Source organism: Mus musculus, chromosome 17 (genome assembly GCF_000001635.26).
Source record: "Mus musculus strain C57BL/6J chromosome 17, GRCm38.p6 C57BL/6J".
Taxonomy (NCBI): Eukaryota; Metazoa; Chordata; class Mammalia; order Rodentia; family Muridae; genus Mus; species Mus musculus.
In genome coordinates, this window is record NC_000083.6 from 43,144,982 (window position 1) to 43,168,508 (window position 23,527).

At 43.9% G+C, this 23,527-nt stretch overlaps 1 long non-coding RNA gene across 3 annotated transcripts; it reads right to left on the bottom strand.

Annotated features, from left to right (window-relative positions):
* Nucleotides 1-1,059: 1,059 nt before the first annotated feature.
* E130008D07Rik (RIKEN cDNA E130008D07 gene) lies at nt 1,060-13,310 on the bottom strand. 3 transcript variants are annotated; one of them, NR_045155.1, is made up of 6 exons: nt 12,789-13,310; nt 11,435-11,496; nt 9,276-9,421; nt 8,940-9,072; nt 6,983-7,164; nt 1,060-1,552 (listed from the first exon to the last, which is right to left on the bottom strand). It is a non-coding gene; the product is annotated as an RIKEN cDNA E130008D07 gene (long non-coding RNA). The 3 variants fall into 3 exon arrangements; NR_045153.1 differs by lacking the exons at nt 1,060-1,552; nt 11,435-11,496 and adding exons at nt 4,376-6,739; nt 9,889-11,052 and having other exon boundaries at nt 9,276-9,433; NR_045154.1 differs by lacking the exon at nt 1,060-1,552 and adding an exon at nt 4,376-6,739 and having other exon boundaries at nt 9,276-9,433.
* Nucleotides 13,311-23,527: the final 10,217 nt, after the last annotated feature.

Below are 23,527 nucleotides of genomic sequence, written 5' to 3' on the forward strand. Positions count from 1 at the left end.
TGCAAACTTTATATGCCCCAGTACAGGGGAATGCCAGGACCAAAAAGGGGGAGTGGGTGGGTAGGGGAGTGGGGGGGTGTGTATGGGGACTTTTGGGATAGCATTGGAAATGTAAATGAGGAAAATACCTAATAAAAATATTAAAAAAGAAAAAAAAAAGACTGAACAACAAAAACAAACCAGAAGTTCCAGGAGAATATTGGCTCCGCACTTTATCTTTTTTAAGGTCCAAATGCCAAAACAGGTATTTAGGTAGTTGTTGTCTAAGCCATTTGTTGCCGATTTAAGTAAAAGTCCATCCATTTTCTGTGCCTGCTAAAATTGATACTTTTAAAGCAAGAAAATGAAACAGGAGGAAATTCAAGGTGGAGGATGTCTCGGTGGAGCAGGAGGGCGTGAAGAGAGAGCACACGGAAGTGAGGCTGTTGACCGTGTTCTCACTGTGCTGGGCAGTTGAGACATAGATACTTATTTGGAAAAGAATTAAACTCGAGGGACTCAGTGGAATGGAAAAAGTCAGCTATGGGTGGAACACCAGACCATTTCATGAACTGGGACTTGTAAATGTTCTCATTCTGGCACCTGCTGAGCTCCTAGTGACATAAGAGACCTAAGCTCCAGATTTATTCCGAATTAACAAATTGAGCCAGATCCTCAGATCTCGTGGAAGAACAAGCAGGTGCTCTCGACTAATGAGCCACCTCTCCAGTCCCAAGGTATAGAGCTTTGATCTCCATTTTTCTTTATGTACAAATATTTCCCTAGGCATTAAAGGTGTAATTTCCATAATCTATTCAGTGTATCAGGCTGTGGTCATACTGAATAAGAGGTTTTCTTCACAGAAGCATCCTGTACATTAAATAGAAAGATCAATTTTAAATGACACCTGAGCTTACTCCAGTGTCTCTGCTAATTTGTTGAACTTTTCCTTCATAATCTCTTTAAATTAATTATTAACTAGCCCAAAGCAGGGTGGACTTGGGCATTATAGAGTACCTGGTCAATTTAGAAATCGTTTAGTCCAAGTCATTAGAGGATTATTACCCTTTTTTTTTTCTTCAGCCAGATGGGGGATGTCATAAATGTACACAATTAGGGTTCTTTAAATTAGGCTTATGGCTTGGATGTGAAATGTCCCCTAGAAGCTCACATGCTTGATTACTTGGTCCCCAGCTGGTAGCACTCTTTCAGGAGGTTGGACAGACACACAGTCTCATTCATAGTTGGTGGGGCATAGGGATGAAACTTGAGGGTTACGGATCGCCTCTGATTCTGTCCTGGTTGCTCTGTTTCCAGATCCAGTCACATGTGAGCAAGCTATCTCACACTCCCGTTGTCATAACGGACTGGTTCTGTTTCCATGTGTTTCTCATGGCGGTGATCGACTTTATCCTCTGAACCTCGTGCAAACCCTCCATGACTCAAGTTGGTCCTCCTATTAGGTGTTTGCCCTCTGTCATGAGAAGAGTGACACCCATAGTAGGCTCCTTTCCATCCATCTCGCATGTGCCCCACGGTCAGGTTCTGTTGGTCTAAGGCTGACCATCAACTGCTGCTGAACATATATATATAGTTGAGAAACTTTTCCAGTCATACTTTCCAAGAAATAAATAGGAGCTTGAGTGTGGTGAGCTGTAGCTCTCAGCTGGCCACTGATGTAATTATTAATCACTGCATGCAATTAATTGGGACCTTTCTTAGACATGTTTGCCACTGATCCCTGTTTCCAGGGAGTTTCACAAATGTTCCCACCCCAGCCTCGTACCTCTATTTGTTCTTTTGTAACTTTATAAAAATTTTAATCTATACAAGTTTGCAATGCATTGATCATATCTATTCCCACCCTCACCTTCCTGGTTATCCGAGATTCTCCCCACCATATCCCTTTGAAGTGTCAGATCTTCCTCTTCTGCTCTTTATAACCTACTAAGTGGTGTTCATATGGGCACAGGTGTAGGAACATTCACCACAGCATGAGCAACCTGTAAGAGACCACATTCCTGAAGAAAACTCCCCTTTCTCCCCAGGGGACATCAACGGCCAATAACTCTCAGTTATGGATGGGGTACCTTCCGTTTATCCTGGAATGTTGACTGGATGAATCTGTGTAAGCAGCCACTGCTGCTGTGAGTTCGTTAAGTGTAATGGCCTCATGTTGAAGTTAAGCCCTGGATCTTCCTCCAAGCTCCGTGCTCCCGGAAATAAGGCTCAGACTCAAAATATATTTACAAATACCTTGGCCATGTAACTAGGCTCTTCTCTGACTAGCTATAACTTGAAATAACCATTGATTCTAGCCTACATTCTCCCATGTGATTGGCGATATGAGCTCAGGTACCAGGCATCTGTCTTGTCACATCTTTTCAGTGACTCTCTCTGCCTCCTTCTCTCCCAGAATTCTTTCTCCTCCCACGGTTCACCTTCTATTTCCTGCCTAAGCCATAGCCCATGGGCTTTTTAGCTGACAGGTGATGCATTCATACAGTAGACGAGATGTTCTGTTTATAGCCTTGCCATACCCAGAAGACACTGTGTCACAACAGTCACTCCCCATCCTGACCTGCAGCCCTTATGACCTTTTGGCCCTCTCTTTCACAGTGTTCCCTGGGGGGTGGTAATGGTGGTGGTATGCATATATGTCCTGTTTTGAGAGCACCGCATGGTCATTCCACATTTGTTCTTAAGTGGAAGAAAGCATGATGCAAAACAGAAGGAGTGAGCTAGACTTTAACTGGATTTAGGGGACTTTATAAGAGAAAGTAAAAACGTCCTCAAGAATTCATTAAAAATGAAGAGCATCTCCCCCATGCTCATTTCTGTTCATTACAAACGACTCAACTATTACATGCAAATATTACTCTAGGAAAATAGCCACCCACTGATATGGGTGTGGAGATCTCCAAAGACAAGAGGAAGTTGAAAAGGGCTCAGATGGCTCCTCCAATGTGGCCTTCCAGCTTATGACAAGAGAAACACAATTGCTGGTCCAGGGACAGATGTCTGCTGCACTTGCTTTGTTCCTGGCTCTCCCTCTGACCCAATTTACAGCCCCCCTGCAGCTGTCTCCTGCATACTTTCCCACGTGAAGTTATTTATCTTTCTTAACAGTCAACTCGATTTATTCCAAGAGAATGCTCCCCTCCCCCAGCTCTGCTGGTAATCTATTCCTGCACTAAATTGCCATTGTAATCAAAATTCCTAGAATAGTTTAAGTTGGCCTTCTGCAGCTGCAGTCACCTCTGTCAAAGCCCTGGCCAAGCCTCCTCAGTGCCCTGGAGTGAGTGTCATTCCACATTGCTGGAAACCACACCCCATCTGGCTCTTCCCGCCTTTCCAGGCTCCTTTTGCTGTGTCCTTTTATCATCTCTACTGAACCACTTTCCTGACAAAGCTCCAACACGGTTCCTCCTCTAGAGCTACCGACCTCTTCAACTCCTATGTGGTCATTTTTTTTTCTGTCCTTGGCCATTTCTTAACCCATTTTTTTAGGACATCCTCTTCTCTCCTTGAAACTTGGTCAGATCTGCCACCATATGTACCACTTACTCAATATTTTGATCCCGGAGCTCAGTTCCGTGGTGGCTAATTTTGTCAACAGACAACATCTGGAATCATCTAAAACTCAAGTTGCTGGGCACTTCTGTGAGGCAGTTTTTTAAAATCAGATTATTTGAAGCAGGAAGACACATCCGACATCCGGGCCCCACTTTCTGATGGCAGCCCAGATAACATGACGTGGAAGAAGGACACTTGGCTTTTTTTTTTTTTTTTTTTTGCCTGCTTGCCCCACTGTGTCTGGCATCTCTCCTGTTGCTCAGGCATTCCTTCACTATTCAGAATCCCAACAAAGATAGAAAACCATCTGCTCTCCAGGAATCCTCCAGGATCCCAGAGCTAGGTGAGGACTGCTGAGACACCCAGCCTTGTGGACTGAACAGCTGCCAGTTTAGATATTGGTCTTTCCATCATGAGACTGCCATTGTTGAACTACTCGGACCATATCCTGTAAGCCAGCCTTATAAATGCATACACACACACACACACATGCACACACACACATGCACACACACACACACACACACACTCACACTCACACATGCACGCACGCACACACACACATGCACACACACTCACAAATGCACGCACGCACACACACGCACACACACACACACACATACACACATTCACTCTCAGTTCTGTTCCTTCAGAGAAGCCTGACTAAATCAGGTTCCCAGCACCTATGATGGGCAGTTCACAATGGCCTGCTAATCTAGCTCTGGGAGATCTCCTTGCTTCTTCTCATCTCTGCAGGCACTGTACTCATTGTGCACACATAAATACTAATACTAATAATAATAGTAATGAAAATTATAAATTCATATGCATACCAGTTTTTATTAGTTGGCAACAGATTGCATAACCACAACACCACTTCACAACCAGAAAATTGACAGACTATACTAGTCATATCCAGGTTTCATAGTTTTGCCCTGTGCTTAGACATGCATATTTTCAGCTATTCATTGATTGCTTGCCATACTAGAAACTGACCTACACAGGCTAAGCCAGTGCTCTACCGCTGAGATGTATCCCCAGCCTTCTGGTTCCATCTGACTTAAGTTGCCCAAGGTAGCGTTGATCCCAATCTGTAACACAGGCATACCTGAAACTTGCAATCCTTCTGCCTCTGTCACCTGCGTAGTTGAGATTTTAGGCCGGTGCCACTCTGTCTGTAACTTTGTTATGTGGAGAGACTCGTGTGCCTCTCTATGAGATACACTTGGGAAGAAAGAACCTGCCGGTTAAGGGATGGCCTCCATCAGGTTGCCTATGGGGATGTGTGTGGTACCTTCTCTGTCCAGTTTACTACGGGGAGCATCTTCCCTAGGCAGGTCGCTTAGGTTGTCTAAGAAAGCTAGCTGAACACGGAGCAAACCACTAAAGGGCATCCCTCTGTGGTTTCTGCTTTAAGGTCCTGCTTTCAATCTGTCTCCTGTCAGATGAAACAAACCCTTTCCTCTCCAAATTGCGTTTGGTAATGGTGTTTATCATAGAAAAAGAAAACCGAGAAAAAGAAAACCACCATAGTCAAACTTAGACTCGTCCCATCAGTGGCCTCTTGTGATACCTTTTAGAACCAACTGCCACCTGTCCCTTCTCCCGACCTGTGACCAGCAATAATATGTCTCCAGATTTATACTTTGATTAATTTTAAGAATGTTGCATAAATTTTATCAAACACCATACGGAAGTCTGAAATTTCCCTCCCCAGCATGATTCTCTTGATATCCACCTGAGTTGTTGTGTAGACCGACACTGTTCTCATTGCTATTGGTGAGTAGTATTTCTGAATGTGGACTTGGTAGTTTGTCTAATTGCTCGCTTGTTGTGAGATGCTTGGGTTATTTCTAGTTATTGAAAATCAACATATATGAAAATGCATATGTAGATTTTGTGCACTTTCACTTCTCTTGGATAAATGCCTTAGGAAAATGTTTTCTGGGTCATATGGCAGGCATATGTTTGATTTCCTAGAGACATCAATGCAGTTTTTAGACTGATTGTCCCATTTTACATTCTCAGTAGCTGCGTATGAGTCTGACATCCTTGCCAGTGTTTGTTGATGTCCTTAAATTTTTTGAACCATTCTGATAGTAGGGTAGGATCTCTATTTTATTTATATATGTGAGTATGTGTTTGTGTGTGAGCATGCGCATTTGTGCATGTATGTGTGTATGTGTGTGTGTGTGTGTGTGTGTGTGTGTGTGTGTGTGTGTGTGTGCATGTGTGTGTGGAAGACCATCCTCACCCTTGGAGCTGGAGTTATAGGCAATTGCGAACCACATGAGATGGGAAGTGAACTCAAGTCCTCTGGCAGAGTCCTCTGTGCCCCTAACCACTGAGTGACCCCTCAACTCCTTAGTGTATCATACTGTATGTTTACTGAGTGTTTCTATGATGGCTTATGCTGTTGATCCTCTTTTCATATACTACTTTGTCATCTTTATAGCCTCTTTAGTGGCAGATCTGTCTTTTCTAAGTTTCCTAGTCTAATATTTTAATCACTGAGTTTTGACGGTTCTTTATATGTCTTAGATAGTGCCAACCTCCACTCTGTTTAGATGAGCAGAAGGTCTATGGGGTTAAAAGGCTTTTTCAGTCATTTAGCAACCGAGAAAGGAAAGATCCAAGTCTGCCCCTGTCTTTATGCAGTCTTTACCATGGCTCATCTCATATGTAGTGTCTTCCCAACTCATCAAGCTACATTCATCTTAGCATACATAGTCTCCCAAACCAAAAACCCATAACCAGGGTATACATCCTTTTGGTGGGGAATTGTCTGAAGTTTGTCTTCTAAAGTGTCCAGCCTGTGTTAGTCATTGTATCGCCCTATATAGTCAACAGGGGTGGGGATGGAACACAACACCTAAGTATCCCTTTAGCCCCGAAGAGCCTTCAGTTGTCACTCCTCATCAAAACTATTTAACTAGAGTCATCTCATTCAAATTCAAGTCCCCTTGCCAGATTAAAATATAGCTGATGAGTAGTTATCATGAAGGTAAAGAAGCCAGTCACACGGCTAGGGAGATGGTCAATGGGTAAAGTGCTTGACTTGTAAACCCTAGGACCCAAATTCATGTTCCCAGCAACCACATAAAGTCAAACGTGGCATCTTGTTTCTGCAAGCCGAGGTGTGAAGGGTGAAGAAGTGAATCCCAGGGACTTCGGGTGGGTCAATCTAGTTGAAGCGATGAGTTCCAAGTTTAGTGAGAAACAACGTCAAAAAATAAGGAAGAAAGAAATTGAGGAAGACATTGTGATATCATCCTCTTTCGTGTACATGCACATGGGTAGGTAAGCACGCACCACTCACACACACACACACACACACACACACACACACACACACATCAATTCTTCATAGCTCTAAGTGGATTCTTTTTGTCAAAGAATCAGCTGAAGCTTAATGGAGATTGCATACCTGAGCTCTTGTCTTCTACAGGGATTGTAAGAGCAATGCCCAGATGACTCTTATGTACACAGCTGTCCCAGAGTCTGTTTTCTAATCACTCAGCCTGTGAAAACTGGTGCCATCCATGACTTGAACAGGCTGGTGGTCTTGGGAGCCAGATCACTTTCCCAGTGGGCACTGAGGAGCTCCACCTGCCACCAGATAGCAGAGTACTGATTAGGCCTTGAACCAGAAATGACCAGAAAAGCATGTTATAGATGAGAATAGTACAGTGGATGTCATGTTCTAGGTGTCTGAGAAATATGGAGGAAAATGACCCTAATCATAAAGAAATTATAGGGTAGATATTAAGCACGCCTAAATTATTAACCAGACAATAAGAGGACATGAGAGATTAATTGAAGGTTAATAGCTCATTGTGAAAGGCAGGGGCCTCTCTGGTAGCTTATAAAGATGCTCTTGGCTTTTGCAACCTGAGGCCTGAGAAATTGTGGCCTATGACTTAATAGTAAGAATGGTGGAACAACAATGAAGGGTTAAGACCTGAAGTGAGGCCATGTCATAAGTTGTTGGGCCATTGTCCTCACCCAGGTTAGGAAACAATGGAATTTGACACATATGGCAGGAGTGGATTATGTCAAAAACAATAAAACTGAATTGAATTAACTGTATTGGATCTAGAGTTGTTTTTTTTTTTTTTTTTTTTTTAAATTCTGTGCTGTAAGCTTCCAGAAAAGGCATACTCCTTCCTGTTAAACACCAGTGCTCTTCTGATGTATCAGGACTGTATTAGTTACCTCTCTGTGACTGTGAGAAAACACCATGACAAAGGCAATTTGTAGAAGGACGGGTTTTACTGGGTTATAGTTCCAGAGAGATAAGAGTTCATTATGGCAAAAAGAGAAGGCTGGAGATAGGTATGGGAGCTGAGCAGGAAGCGCAAAGGCCAATGGCAAACATGAAGCAGAGAGAACAAATTGGAAGTTGGGTAAAGCTCAATGCTTGTTGTTAGTGATGCACTTCCTCCAGGAAAGTTATAGCCCCACACTCCCATCGCCTCTCCAAACAATTCTGCCAACAGGGGACCATGTGTTCAAATGCCTGTGGGAGATAGTTCACATTCAAACTACCACAAAAACCATACAGTGCTCCATGAGTTAGGAAAACATGCCTGCTTTACCAGATTCTCTCCTGGTCACCAAGCTAAACCCTAAGGATATATCACCACAACCTGGCAGAGGACTGAGCTTGGTCTGGTAATGGAAGAAGGTATAAACCAAAAGGAACATCAGGTCCTAGCCATTACCATAAGTGGGACTGGATTGTGTAAGTTTTGCCTCAAAGGTGGCATTATTCTAAGTTAGATGATGGAGGATCTGTTTCTTGAGGCAGGGTCTCCTTGGATACAGGAGTTACCATCTATCAAGATAGGATAAAGCTGTGGCTGGCATGAATAGAATCATGATAGATGATTTAAAGCCTATGTGGGGGATGGAAGCAGCCTCCCCTAAAGTAAAAGTGGAAATGCATTATTGTCATTGCTATGGATGCTTTCTGGGCAATAAAAGACAGTGGGATATGACATACAGCTAGAAGTCTTATTTAATAATTTCTATTATGATGCTATAATGCAAAGCATGGAGATACGGACAGATACGATGAGTACTGGTATAATTAAGAAATTCAGCAGTAAATAGCTCCTGAAGTCATTTCTAATCAGAGATGTCATTGTGGAGATTGTGGAGATTGTGGATTGTGACACAGATAGGAAGATCCCAAATTAACAGCCGCAGGGGTTCCATTTCAAACTTAGATGCCAGGTGACAGCATTTACCAAAACAGAAGGTCAAGTGCAAAAGAACAATCAGGAGATCTGACTCCAAGATAACAATGGCAATTGTCAACACAGCTTCCTAGCGTTGGGGAGAAAAGAGATGTCAAGAGACAATAAAACCATTGCACGCACCAGAGCAAGAGGAGCCAAGAGTGTATGAGCAAGATCCTAGAGACAAGGTTTCTCCACAGTGTGTTCTGTCACCCAGGTTCAGAGCTGGCCCAGTTTTCAAACACAGAACCCAACGATGAAGTGATCAGGTGTCCTGGAAAAAAAAAAAGATTTCTTCAAAACCATGGTGACTTAACAGGTAACAATTCCCTGACACTTCCCTGAAGCAATCTTCAATCACCAACTCAGTTAGCCATAAGTTATGGGAATGTTTGGTTCCAAACATGTCAACCTGACACAGGATCATACACAGATTCAAAGTATCAACATGAACCTTCTGTTACACTGGGAGCACACCTGGCCATGAATGGAAGCTCAGAACAGTTTCAGGATTACAATGTGTCCACAGAGTAGGTAGGCTCAACCAGTGATCCTCTCTCCTGTCCCAGAATGTAACATTGAAGAAGTGCACTTGGCATTGGGCCCAGCTTGGGTTCCTTTACCTGTGGATGAAACTTAATGAGGGAAACATTAATAACATTATTAACATTAATAACATAATTAAAACATAATGAGGGGTTGGACAGAAGCACCAATGAGAACCCTGTTGCTCAAATCTGCCCCTTACAAAGGTATAAAATGTGTGTTCTTTCTTTGTTCTGGGTCTCTCCTCTGGCCTGCGTGCTGAGAGGGGAGTCCCCAACATGTTGGATCAATAAAAATCCAATAAGGCCACACTCCTAATAGTGCCACTCCCTAGCCCAAGCATATAGAAATCATCACATTCCAGTCTCTGAACCCCAGAGGCTTGCTCAAACATATGGGACATAACTAAACCTAACATAATGCAAAGTTCATTTAGTCCAACTTCCAAAGTCCTCATAGTCTGTGGCGGTCTCAACAATGTTTTAACTTAATCTTTTAAGACCAAAGTTCAAGGTCTCTACTGAGATTTACTCAATCACTTAACTGTAATCTCCAAAGCAAGACAGGAAACCAAATGGGTAAACTCCAAACTTTGGATCTTCATGTCTGATGTCAAAACTCTCTTCAGATCTCCAACCTCTTTTTTATCTTTGTTGACTGCAACAAACTTCTTTCTCTTGGGCTGGTTCCACTCCCTGTTAGCAGATTTCCTCAGCAGATAGTTCATGGCTCTGGCATCTCAAACATCTTGGGGTCTCCAAGGAAAATTCAATGTTACAGCTTCTTGTTTCAATGTCTGGGATCCACACATAATCTTCTGGGATTCTCCAAAGGGCTGGTGTCACTTCTCCAGCACTGCCCTCGGTGGCATTCTAAGTTCAGAGTGATCCACTCCACTGTTGCTGCTGTTCTTGGTGATCATCCCATGGTACTGTGTTGTGTCTGCTCTTGACCAGCAAGAAAGACACAACGGCCAGATTCTTCTCAACAGCCTTTATTGCAGGAATGCCTCAATGCTGCTACAGGGACCTAGGGAACCCAGGGAGGTCTGCTTATATACTCTCCAGCACAGGGAAAGGCTTCATGGCCCCCTGGGATTGGTCAGTCTGCCGGCACCTAATTTGCATGCACCCGCTCCGGAGGGGTTGGCGCCAGACTCGGACTTACATCTGCGCTGATGTTGTTTATGACAATGGCACACCTGGTGCCCAGAGCCATCTTAGAGTTGGCTTCCTACAGTACTGGTATCTCCAATACTCTGGGGCCTTCTACTGCAACGAGGCTTCACCAATAACCTCTCATAGGTTCTCTCCATGGTGCCAAGCCTCAACTTCTTTTCATGACCCCTTCAGTCCTGGGCTGTCAAGTGCAACTGAGGCTGCATCTTCACCAATGGCCTTCCATGGCCTCTCAGAGTGCCAAGCCTCAGCTGCTCTTTATGTTCCCTTCATCCCTTCAAAACCAGTAACACCTGAGTGATGGGGATGGATGTAGATGAGGTGAAACCCAGAACACCTCTCATTCCCTGCAAGGGAAGACCCATGCCTGTAGCCAGAAATGTTAGGATTAGAGCAAAACCCTTAGTAGAAACTGCTGTGATTCTCATTTGGAAGACCATGGACTGATCTGTCAGCAGTGTTATTGGAGGTAGCCTTTTTCTTTCTCCATTGTGAAGTTGATGGTCCTTGGGCAGACTTCAAGAAAGGGTCTGAGGAGACAGACCCAGGAAGAGTGTAGCAATAACATTTGATTTGCGATTAAGAAGGCTGGAGTCATAATTAGCCCTAAATGGGACAACTCTATCACCCTCTCCAATGCTCAGGGAAGAGGAGACAGAAAGAATGTAAAAGCCATTCTGGGCTTGACATAGCTGTTGTCTTCATGTGGTGACCTGCACTAGAGCTGCAGGCGACTGGGCATTCATCAAGTGTGTGGGAGGGTCCCCTGAGGCCCCACCCCTCCCTTCAGGACTAACAGAAGTTAGTGCTTGCCAAGGGAGTAGCTATCATCCTCTGCAGTGACACGGAAGCTGACAAGTTACCCATGCTCCAGGAAATAAACTCCCACCCACGCTCAGGCAGGCGACTTACCTTAGACTGAGTAAGTCACACACAAAAGAAGACATGAAAGAAGGAGGGGCTCTTCGTTGAGACTAAGGGTTTCAAGTGGGAGAAAGAGAAGGATAAGACTATTAAAATTCATTACATACAGGTATGGAACTGCCAAAGAAGAAAATGATGAAGAGCAGCAGCTGCCGCCACCGGGAGTGAGTCAGAGGTGGCCTGCAAGCCTGCAGGAACCTGGCCCTCACCAACAGAAAAGGCGGAGGACAGACACCTGACAAGAGTGTTCTCTTCCCTCCACTAAGTGTCTTTTACAGTTTACATGTTGATTTGGGAGACTGTTAATTCTGGGATATGCGGGGGGTGGGGTGGGGGGAACAACTCCAACATTCTGGACCAAATTTAAAGCAACCTTTATTAAATATTAGATATTGACCAAGGGATGGACCTTAGTTGGGACCATTTCACAGAACTTCCCACCTGAGAATGGCCTGAGCCATGGGTTGCAGGGGCAAAGGGCAAACCTATAGGCCACTGTACTTTCCCATGATGCTTTGCTGTTTCCTAAGAACTATAATTCCCAGCATTGCAGGAAGTTACTGGGTTTCTGGGCAGGTAAGGCTTACAGGTTAATTTTGGGCATTATAAGACAAATACCAAAATATTATCTATGATACTATTGCTTTATTTTATTTTATTTTCAATTACATATGCTTGTATGTGCATGAGAGTGCAAGTGCCCACAGAGGTTAGAAGGAGGTATTAGGTATCCTGGAGATGGAGTTACAGGAGATTATGAGCTATCATATAGATGTTGGAATTAAACCTCAGTCCTCTGGAAGAGCAGCCAATGAGCCATATCTCCAGCCCTATCAACCTGTTGGGTTGTTTAAAAATAATTCTTTTATTTTTATTTTTAAGTATGTGTGTGTTTGTGTGTGTGTGTGTACATGGGTGCAGTACCCTAAGAGACCGGAAGAGAACATTGGATTCCCCCCCCCCCCACCGCCCCCACCTCCCGAGCTGGAGTTACAGGCAGATGTGTCCCTTGGAAACCAAACTCAGCTCGCCTAGAAGAGGACTGGACTATCGAGCCTAAGCGCCCATCTAAGTCTTTGTATCCAGTCTTTCTGCAACCCTGGAAGCCTTTTTACCAAAAAGTACATTCTTTCATCCTAGCTGTTTTTTGTGACTAGCACCTGCTGAAAAAAAAAAATAAGAAAGAAAGAAAGAAAGAAAAAACCCAAAACATCATCAAAACAACAAAAAGCCAAGCCCACCAACAAGAAACGGATATACACAAAAGCCAAGAAAAACAAAACAAGCCCCCCCAAGCCCCAGCTATTCATCAAGATAGGAAAGAGAAACACCCAACTCCTACCTGCGCTTGGTGATTGCTTGGTGAAAAATAAAAGTATTTTTCCTCTCATTCCTTCTTTTGTGATCAAATGAATAATGAAGGGATTGAGCCTTTGCTAGTGTGCATGCCCCTGCAGGGAGCCAAGAAACAAATAGGTTTCCTAAGGGTATAACCCAGCCTTTTCGGCTTTTCCGTCATCACGTGATTGAGGGCTTCTGCTTCCCACTTAACCTGCATCCTTCCCAGACTGATTCATGGAACCTCAAGGGCTCTACAGGAAAATTCAAACATCAGCTTCTCTCTGCCATAGGACTTCCATCCGAAGGAATGGTTCCTTGGTTGTTGCCTTCACAGCCCTCACATCCGGGCTGGACCTGGCAGAAAGTTGACATTTGACCCCTATCTAGAGCATAGACGATGCTGGCAGCCGTATGTCCTCACTTTTGCCATTCCGGTGCCTCCCTCGGGGCACAGCCAAGGTTCCGAGATGGGCATTTTCAGGAGGAAACGATTTTATTTGAGGTCTTGGCAGGGAGATGAGAGGAGGAGGCGTGCCACCTTCTGTAACAAAAGGCATTTCCCAGCCTTAGACACACCCTTAGGCCCAGATGTACACTCCCACTCCTGTCAATCCAACTGCACTGACTAGCAACCCTAATGCCTGCTGCTTCCAGGCACCCCGCAGCCTGCGTCTTGTTTCCACTATTTCCTCTGCCTGTCGCAGGGAAAGCCTCACTACCAAGAGCCTTCAAACACAGTTCCTGTTACTAATTTTGCCCCAAAGGGTACCACAGTGATTAACTTAATGCTTCCCCAGGGATGACTCTCTCTGTCTGGGGTCAGGGTGGGGCTGGATGGATTTTCTTTATTAAGGATGGTGGGAACCCTCTTTTGAGCTTTGAAGTCTCGCCTTAGATTTTTTTTTAATTTTATTTTTTATTTTTGATAACTACAAAGGGACAGGAAGTCTCTTTTTACTCCTCTGAGGCTTGCTGTTCTCCAGGGGCATGGAAAATGTACACGTTGTTAGCCCCCCAAGCCTGGGGGCTGGGGCCCGCGCTCTGCCGGATTGTTTTTATATCCCAGCAAAAAGCATCTGTGTGCAGAACAGCAGCTGGTCTGCTGCTGCCAACTGCACGTTCCCAGTACCAATGTAAGCACTTTCCTTAGAGGTTAAAACCCCCAAGGCACTGTTTGTGTTTGGAGAAGAAATGCTCTAAAAATAGTAAGTGGGGGTTTAAAGTCTCTTCGTCAGATGTTCGGAAGCACGCTGACCTGGTGCGCTGCTTCTTAGAACCAGAGCTCATTGGCAGGTTGCTGTGCCTTGCACCTACGATTCCTGACTCCTTCAGTAAGCTAGCTGGTGAAGAGCTGGAGAATCTGTATTTATAATAAATCCCCGGGTGGGGCATTGATGTTGCTGATTTTAAGAACACACACTGTTGTAGCCAGTCAAAAGACCCTTACTCAGAAAGACCACAGAGACCGCCGCCATCGCTGCAAACCGCATGAGGATTTTTATTGATCCAACATGTTGGGGACACCCCTCTCAGCACGCAGGCCAGAGGAGAGACCCAGAACAAAGAAAGATCACATTTTTTATACCTTTGTAAGGGGCAGATTTGAGTAACAGGGTTCTTATTGGTGTAGCAAGTAACCCTTTCAGGCATTGGTTGGTTTGTATAGTGACTAAGTAACCCTATGGCCCAGTGACTACTTTGCTTGCCCCCATGGTGGGTTATTATGATTTGGTCAGCAAAGTAATAGTACTTTAACATCACAGCTATTAACGTCAAGGGAATTCTCACAACAAGCTCAGGGTGGTTTGTGGTCTTTGTCAGAATTCAGTGTGGGGCAGGGGTCAGGAGAATTGCTAATCTTGTTATGGTTACTTCTCTGAGAACAGCTAGTATTGTTTTGGTAGTTGCAAGCTTAATCATTTTGACCACCAAAACTATGTTTTTACATTTGTTTAGTCAGCCGGCTTCCCTATCTGGCTCTGCACGTGGCCTGCAAGTACAGTTTGGAAAGTGTTTTTCGAAGGAGGAAGGTACTGGGTGGTCTTGAATTCATTTTGGATATTACAACACAAAGAACCACTGGTCTGGTGTATTTCCCCCCAGTCTGTTGTTGGCTGCAGGGTGTAATACAGACACAGGGTTTATTACCAGGGAGAGGAGGGTACCATAGCTTGATGCAATTCCTTATTACCTGTGTCGCCAAGAGCAAGTAGCTTAACCTTGCTGGTCTCTGTTTCCTCCCTTCCTTGACAATCATTTCTATAGAGCTAATTTATATCAGGATCTTAATTATCTTGTTTTGTGGAGGGCACATGTTTATAAAACGTTGATCTTTCTCCCTACCAATATTTTTTCTCATTGTCATTTAAAGAGTCAGTTTTGGGACTGACAAGATGGCTTAGTGGGTAGAGAAGGCTTGCCACCAACCCTGATGGTGGGAGCTCAATCTTTGGGACTCACAAGGAAGAAGGAGAAAACAGACTCTGATCTGTACACATTTAAATTGGCACGTGAGCCCTTCTCCTCAAATAAAGTCACACACACACACACACACACACACACACACACACAGAGAGAGAGAGAGAGAGAGAGAGAGAGAGAGAGAGAGAGAGAGAGAGAGAGAGAGAAAGATACACACACACATCCCATACACATTTTTTGGCCAGGTTAGACAATGCTGGGGAAAGATATCAGATTTATGCATCTCTCTCTCTCTGGACTGAGTTGGTGACTGTGGGAAGGGATGGGACTTGACTACTGCAACTTGTCAGAGCACAGTAGGCCACTGTGAATTGCAGCTCTCAGACTCCTGGTACCATCCCATAGTCCAGCACATGGGAGCTAAAAGTCCAAATAACAACAATGCTGTCTGAGGACTTGGAGGCAGGTGACATTGTGGTAGGGATTTGTGGATTTCGATGTGTGTTTGTTCTCTGTTTTTAACACCTTCCATCAGATAAGTTCCTGTCCTGTTTCTTCAGATCCCAACCTGTTTTCCATTTCCTTGGGGAGCCTTTGAAATATGTGGCTGGATCTGGATGTTATGAACTTGTATGGAGTTCTGCACAAGTCTTTATAGTTTCATTTGATTGCAATCCAATTAATGTAAGGATCCTCCCTGAATGATGCGCCCTGTGAAAGCAAACTCCATGCTTAATCTCTTCCCTATACTTGTGTAGTATGCATTTCTTGACTTTTCATGAGACATTCAGAGACTATCCTATAAAAGTGTGTAAGTCATAAAAGTGTGAGATTAAAAAAAATAGCAGGTGCAAATGAATCACATTTTCTTGATCCATTCTTTGGGAAACATCTGGGTTGTTTCCAGTTTCTTGCTATTACAAATATAGCTGCTATGTACCTGGTAGAACAAGTATCCCTGTGGTATGGTGGAGCATCTTTTGGGTACACGCCCAGGAGCGGTATAGCTGGGTCTTGAGGTAGAACTATTCCCAATTTTTTGAGAAATCACCAAGCTGATTTCCAGAGTCGTTGTACTGTTGTGGCCGGCCAGCAGCTCGCAACGTGAACGTGACTGAGATGGCCACTCGAGCTAAGGGAGGAACTAGTCGGGGAGAAAGAAGAAACGGAGCCAAGACAAGTTCATCCTGTTCAAAGCTCAATTTTACTAGTTCTGACATTCAGTTATAAAGGAAGGGGGAGGGAACCCGATTCCCGCCAACTGGTCTTGGAGTCCAGTAGCAGGGTGAACACGTGTGTGGCTCCAAGCAGCAAAGCAGCACGGTCCAGCAGTGGGCGTGGCAGAATGAATGAGCGGGAAACTCCACCCCTGAGCCAGCAGGTTCCAGGCTGGGGGTGGGGAGGCTGCAGTTGTACAAGTTTGCACCTGCAATGGAGGAATGTTCTCTTCGCTCCACATCCTCACCAGCATTTGCTAACTCTTGAGTTTTTGATCTTAGCCATTCTGATAGATGTAAGGTGGAATCTCAGAGTCATTTTATTTGTATTTTCCAGATGATTAAGGACATTGAACATTTCTTTAAATGTTCCTCTGACATTAAAGATTCTTCTGTTGAGAATTCTCTGTTTAGCTCTGTACTCTATTTTTTAAGATTGGATTATTTGTTTTCTTGGTGTTTAAGTTCTTGAGTTCTTTATTTATCAGTCCTCTGTCAGATGTAGGGTTGTTGAAGGTCTTTTCCCATCATGTAGGCTGCCTTTTTCTCCTATTAATTATGTCCCTTGCATTATAGAAGGTTTTCAGTGTCATGAGGTCCAATTTATTAACTGTTGATCTTAGCGCCTGAACCATTTGTGTTCTGTTCAGAAAGTTCTCTTCTGTATCAGTGCATTCAAGGCTATCCCCACTTTCTCTTCTATTAGTTTTAGAGTATCCAGTTTTATGCTGAGGTCTTTGATCCACTTGCACTTGAGTTTTGTGCAGGATGATAAGTATGGATCTATTTGCAATCTTCCTCATGCAGACATCCAGTAGGACCAGCACAATTTGTTGAAGATGCTTTCTTTTTTCCATTGTATGGATTTGGCTTCTTTGTCAAAAATCAAGTGTCTATACATGTGTGAGTTTATTTCTCTGTCTTCGATTCAATTACATTGCTCAGTTATTAAAAGCAAGGACATCATGAAGTTTTCAGGCAAATGGATGGAACTAGAAAATATCATCCTGAATGAGGTAACCCAGCTCCAAAATTATAAGTAGATATTAGCCATAAGTATACATACAGGATACCCAAGCTATAAACCAGAAACCCAATTATGCTAAATAACAAGGAGGGCTCAAGGGAGGATGCTTAATCTCACTGAGAAAGTGTCCTAGTCAGGGTTTCTATTCTTGCACAAAACATCATGACCAAGAAACAAGTTGGGGATGAAAGGGCTTTTTCAAGCTACACCTCCACATTGTTGTTCATCACCAAAGGAAGTCAGGACTGGAACTCACACAGGGCAGAAACATGGAGGCAGGAGCTGATATAGATGCCATGAAGGGGTGCTGCTTACTGGATTGCTCCCCTAGCTTGCTCATCTTCCCTTCTTATAGAAGTCAGGACCACCAGCCCAGGGATGGCATCACCCACAATGAGCCCTCCTCGCTTGATCACTAATTGAGAAGATGCCTTACAGCTGGGTCTCATGGAGGTATTTCTTCCTCAAGGGAGGCTCCTTTCTCTGTGATAACTTCAGCTTGTGTCAAGTTGGCACATAAAACCAGCCAGTAAAGGAGGAGAAACAAAATAGTCATTGGAGGGGATGGAGGGAAGGAACTGGTTGAGAGAGGGGCTGGGGAGGGAAATGGGGAGTTGGTCATCAGGTGTAGGGAGAGAAGGGGAAAGGGGGCTGTGAGAGTGAATGGAAATTTGTGGCAGGTGGGAGTGGGGTGGGGGTGGGGAGGCTGCCATATCATTTCTAGGATGTGTCAGAGACCTGGGACAGGGGAGGCTCCAGGTAGACTATGAGGGGCCTCTAGCTGAGATTCCTTGTAATGGGGGATATGGAGTCTGAAATGGTCACTTCCTGTGGCCAGACAGGACCTCCCAGTAGAGGGAAAAGGATACCAACCCACCCACAAAACCTTTGACCCTAAATTTGTCCTGCCTACAAGAAGTTCCGGGACAAAGATGGAACAGAGACAAAGGGAACGACCAACCAATGACCAGCCCAACTTGAGACCCGTGCCGTGGGCAGGAACTAATCCTTAAGATTTAATGATACTCTTGTTATGCTTGCAGACAAGAGCCTGGCATATCTGTCCTCTGAGAGGCTCCACCTAGCAGCTGACTGAAACAGATGCAGAGACTCATAGCCAAACATTAGACGGAACTTGGAAAATGTGGAAGAGTTGAGGGAAAGATTGAGGGACACAGAGAGGATAGGAACTCCACACGAACAACAGAGTCAACTAACCTGGACTCTTGAGAGCTTCCAGAGACTGAACCACCAACCGAGCATGGGCTGGACCTTGGCATCCTGCATTTATGTAGCAGATATGCACCTTGGTCTTCATGAGAGTCCCTCAACAACTAGAGCAGGGACTGTCCTTGACCCTGTTAACTGCCTGCCTGTGGATCCTATTCCAACTGGGCTGTCTTGTCTGGCCTCAGTGGAAGAGGATGTGCCTAGTCCTGCAATGATTTGATGTGCCAGGGTGGGTTGGTACCCAGCACCCCCCTCAAAGGAGAAGAGGATGAGGGAGGAGCTATGTGATGGGGGTACTGGGAAGAGAGGAGAGATGCAAATTGGAAGTAAAGTGAATAAATAAATAAATTAATTAATGGAAAAAAGTAGTGGGTGCTATGAAGGAGTCATCTATATTAGATTTTCTGGAGTTATAACAAAATACTTGAGAGAAATGGAGTTATTTTATTATCGTTTTGGAGATAAAAGTCCAAATAACAGTAGTATTATCTGTGGTAAGAACTACTGTAGATGGCACTGTGATAAGAATTTGTCAGTTCCTATGTCTGTAAATGTGTAGCGTGTGTGTGTGTGTGTGTGTGTGTGTGTGTGTGTCTGCATGTGCATGTATGTGGGGTGTCTATGTTTGAGATGGATATGGATGTGCTGTGTGTTATATGTATGTGTGATATATGTGCTGTGTATGTGGAAGTTATGTGTGGGTATGGGTGGGGGCTATGTGTGAAAGAAAGAGAGAAACAGGATAGGGAAAGGAAGTCAGAGCCAGACCTATATGGGGACAGTAATGACCTCCTTATTTAGATTTATCTCTTAAGGGTTAAAGATGACATTATTTTTTAACATTGTTGCTCCAGGACCAGGCTCCTAATGCATGCAGTCTGAGAGACACATTCAAATCATATCCTATACACAGTACCATCCTTTGGCCAGAATATTGGTAAAACCATCCAAATGTTAGAGGAGAGTAGCCAACAGTTCTGGCATCCGTATACAGCACTGCCGGCGTAGAGTGCCCTACTGCCCTGAAGATGCCCTGTGATTTCATTGAAAATTCTTTCCAGATTGGTAACCTCTCAGCCCGGCTCTCTGTGCCTTATAGATCATGAGATCTGTAACATACAACGTAACAATTAGCTTCTCAGTTCTTGTTGGAGAGGCTGGGTTTATAAGAAAGAAAGCAGCCAAGCACATCAGCCCACGGGAGCCTGGCATAAAGTGTACCTCAGCAGTTCCTTAGTGTTTGTAGAATAAAGTAATGTATTATAGCTTTCCTATAGATCCACATGGAAGCCTGAGAAGCTATGTGGTTCTCCTCAGACCTCATAGTCTGCTCAGATTCACTCACTTGGGCGGGTTGTATAGCTCTGGGGAAGATTTCACTTCTCTGCCTCAGCAACACAGGCTCAGGCGCATCCTGCTTTGGGTTGTGAAGTTGACCGGAAGTGACACGTATAGCTTTCAGAAAGAAGTTTGAAGAGCCAGCATGTGACTGACCATTCGTGCCCTTATACCTTGTTTTTTCCAAGGATTATGATAGAGCCACAGGCCATTGGGTGCTGATATTTGTTTTCATGGTGTAACTAAATCTGTCCGCAGAGCAACACTTCTTTTTTATGAAGATAAGAAGTAACTGAGGCAGGTTTCCAATCTAGACATGGTTACTGTAGGGTCTGCTACTTGCTAGCTTCACCCAGCTGAATCAAGAAGAGAAAACAACTGGCCAAGCTTGTTGGGGGCATACATGAAAGTCTAGTACTTAGGAGGTGGAGGCAGGAAGATAAGGAGTGGAAGGTCAGTCTTGGGTGCATTTGTGTGTGTGTGTGTGTGTGTGTGTGTGAGAGAGAGAGAGAGAGAGAGAGAGAGACAGAGACAGAGACAGAGACAGAGACACAGAGAGAGACAGAGAGAGACACAGAGAGAGAGAGACAGAGAGACACAGAGAGAGAGAGACAGAGAGAGAGACACACACACACACACACAGAGAGAGAGAGAGAGAGAGAGAGAGAGAGAGAGAGAGAGAGAGATATTCCCTGGAATCAGGCTCCCATTACAAGCACTAACAATTCCATCTGATGCCTTGCAAATTGTTTCAGAGGCCTGGGAAAGATAGGAAAATTTTCTGCCTATTTTTAGAAAGCCAATGTAACATTGTACCAAAATCTTATAAAGATAGCATTGAAAAAAAAGAAAACCAACATCCGATCTCATTGAAGGAGTAACAAATCCTAAATTATTAAAATAATAACAGTTCAGCAAAGCATTAAAATATACCAAGTGAAGTCCCCTTTTGACAATCAACAACGGCACCTTACCCCACACACATTATGACTGACTGTGTACCCCTCTAAAATAGGACGAAGGGGGAAAGAATGCATTGCTTCAGAAAATGACCCAGCAACATATGCTAGTTATCTATTTATTTTTCTTGCCTTGACAGAAGCTAGCTAGTATTATCTGGAAGCAGGGAACAATGTCTGTTGAGAACCTGCCTCTGTCCGGATTGAACTGTCACAAGGCAAGTCTGTGAAGGCATTTTCTTGGTTTAATAATTGATGTGGTAGGTCCAGCCCTCTGTAGGTGGTACCACACTGAGTGTGTGGTCCTGGGTCGCAGGGTTAAGGAACCTGAACATGAGCCTGGAGAGGAAGCCAGGAAGCAGCACTCCTTCATGGCCTCTGCTCCACTTCCTGCTTTGAGTTTCTAGCTTGAATTCTCTTCATGAAAAATTATTGGCTGGGCTGGCGAGATGGCTCAGTGGGTGAGAACACTGACTGCTCTTCCAAAGGTCCTGAGTTCAAATCCCAGCAACCACATGGCGGCTCACAATCATATGTAATGAGATTGGACACGCTCTTCTGGTGTGTCTGAAGACAGCAGCAGCATACTTATTTATACTAATAAATAAGTCTTTGGGCCGGAGCGAGCAGAGGTCCTAAATTCAATTCTCAACACCAGATGAAGGCTTACAACTAACTATCTGTACAGCTACAGTGTGTAATCATATACATAAAATAAATAAATAAATCTTTTAAAAATTGAAAAATTATTTGGTGTAAGGTAAAGAAACAAAAACCCAAACACCCTTTCCTTTTCAAGTCGCTTTTAGTCGTGGTGTTTATCACAGGAGCTGGAGGCCATGTAAGATGCGTAGGATGTAGCATTTAGAAGCCATGTAGGACACCTCGTTTAGTGGAGCTAAGCCACTAGTGTGATATAAGAGTCCGACGTTAATAGACGGCTTTACCAAGGAATAATGAATTCTGTATTTCAAACGGAGTCGGGATTGGCTTAGGGTTAAAAAGAACCTAGAAGTCAAGGTTCCCCAGGCTGGGGTGGCTCTGATAGACGAGTGCCAAGCACAGCTGCAGATAGCGCAAAAGTATGACTTAAAAGATACATGCTATAAGGAAGAAAAGTGAGGGAAAATTGCAAAATATGAAAATAGCAAGAAATTTCATGTATGTATCAAGTTTCCCAAACAAGGGACAGGCACACAGTCACACAGACACATAGACACATAGACACACAGGCACACAGACACACAGACAGGATAGGATATTAAGCACTGCATTTTGTTCCTCTTGTTGAAACCCTATGTAGTTTCATTATGTAATCCAGGCTGTCCTCCGACTCATGCTACTCCGGACTCAGTTTCCCAAGTGCTGGGGTTTCAGGCACACTGCTACCTTGTCCCACTGAAAGAGTTGTGCCTGAGATGGTCATTACTTAGTGAAGGACAGTGAGACTTCAGCAATGGAGATGGCATCCTTGTTAGTGGATTTGTCCACTTAAATGCATTAGACAAAGTCTGGCTTATCATTTATTATTATTGTTATTATTATTATTATTATTATTATTATTATTATTATTATTTTAAGCATAGAGTTAGTGATTACTCATTCCTATACTTTCCTATTGTTAAGGAAAAAAATCTAAAATGGCAAAATCACAATGTGAAATACATATGCAAAGATCTTAAAACCACCAGTCCGTGAGTAAACCAGTTCCTTTTGGAGACAAAGGAATAGGCAGTAAATAAGAGAAAACCACATTTGTTAATGGATGGGTAGTTGTTCACTCTAGCCATGGAGACACTGAATCAGCACTCGACACGATTCCTTTACATACTTACAGAGGACATTGATTCGTTTCTATTGTTACTGAGTAGCTCCAACTTCCCAGGTCACAAGTTGCCAAGAGCAGCCAATTATTCTTAAGTTTCAATTTGTTGAAAAAAAAAAAAGCCCTGATAGCATTGATGTTCATCCCCGAGCAACTCAGTAACTCAGTGTGTGTGTGTGTGTGTGGGGGGGGGTGTGTGTGTGTGGGAGGGTATGTCTGTCTGTGTGTCTGTGTGCATATGTGGACATACATATGCCATGTCACATATGTGGAAATCAGAGGACAACCTGCAGGAGTTAGTTCTGTTCTTGAACCATGTGGGGTTCTGGGAATTCGAGTCAAGCCATTAGGTTTGGTGTCAAGAGCTTTTTCCCGTTGAGCCATTTTAGCCCATAGAAACTGGTTCTACCACAAACATTTACAAGATACAAAAGCTAAGGACACTGCTTAGTCCATTTAAAATGATATAGGTCCCAAAGCTTCGCTTACTGTGGGATTTTCTCCTATCATCTCATCCCTTTCTTTCATCTGGTCTTTAGGATCCTTTTCTGAAGGTGTGAAGTTGGTAGAGAAGCCTACTGTGTGGACAGGAATGTCTCTCAAATGCATCACCATTTTGAGTAGTAGTGATTGAGAACAAAGGGAATTGTTGTAAGGTGTGGAGTTATTTGATAAGGTGTGGTTGTAACAAAGCACCAAAACTGGGCCAGGGAGATAGCTTAT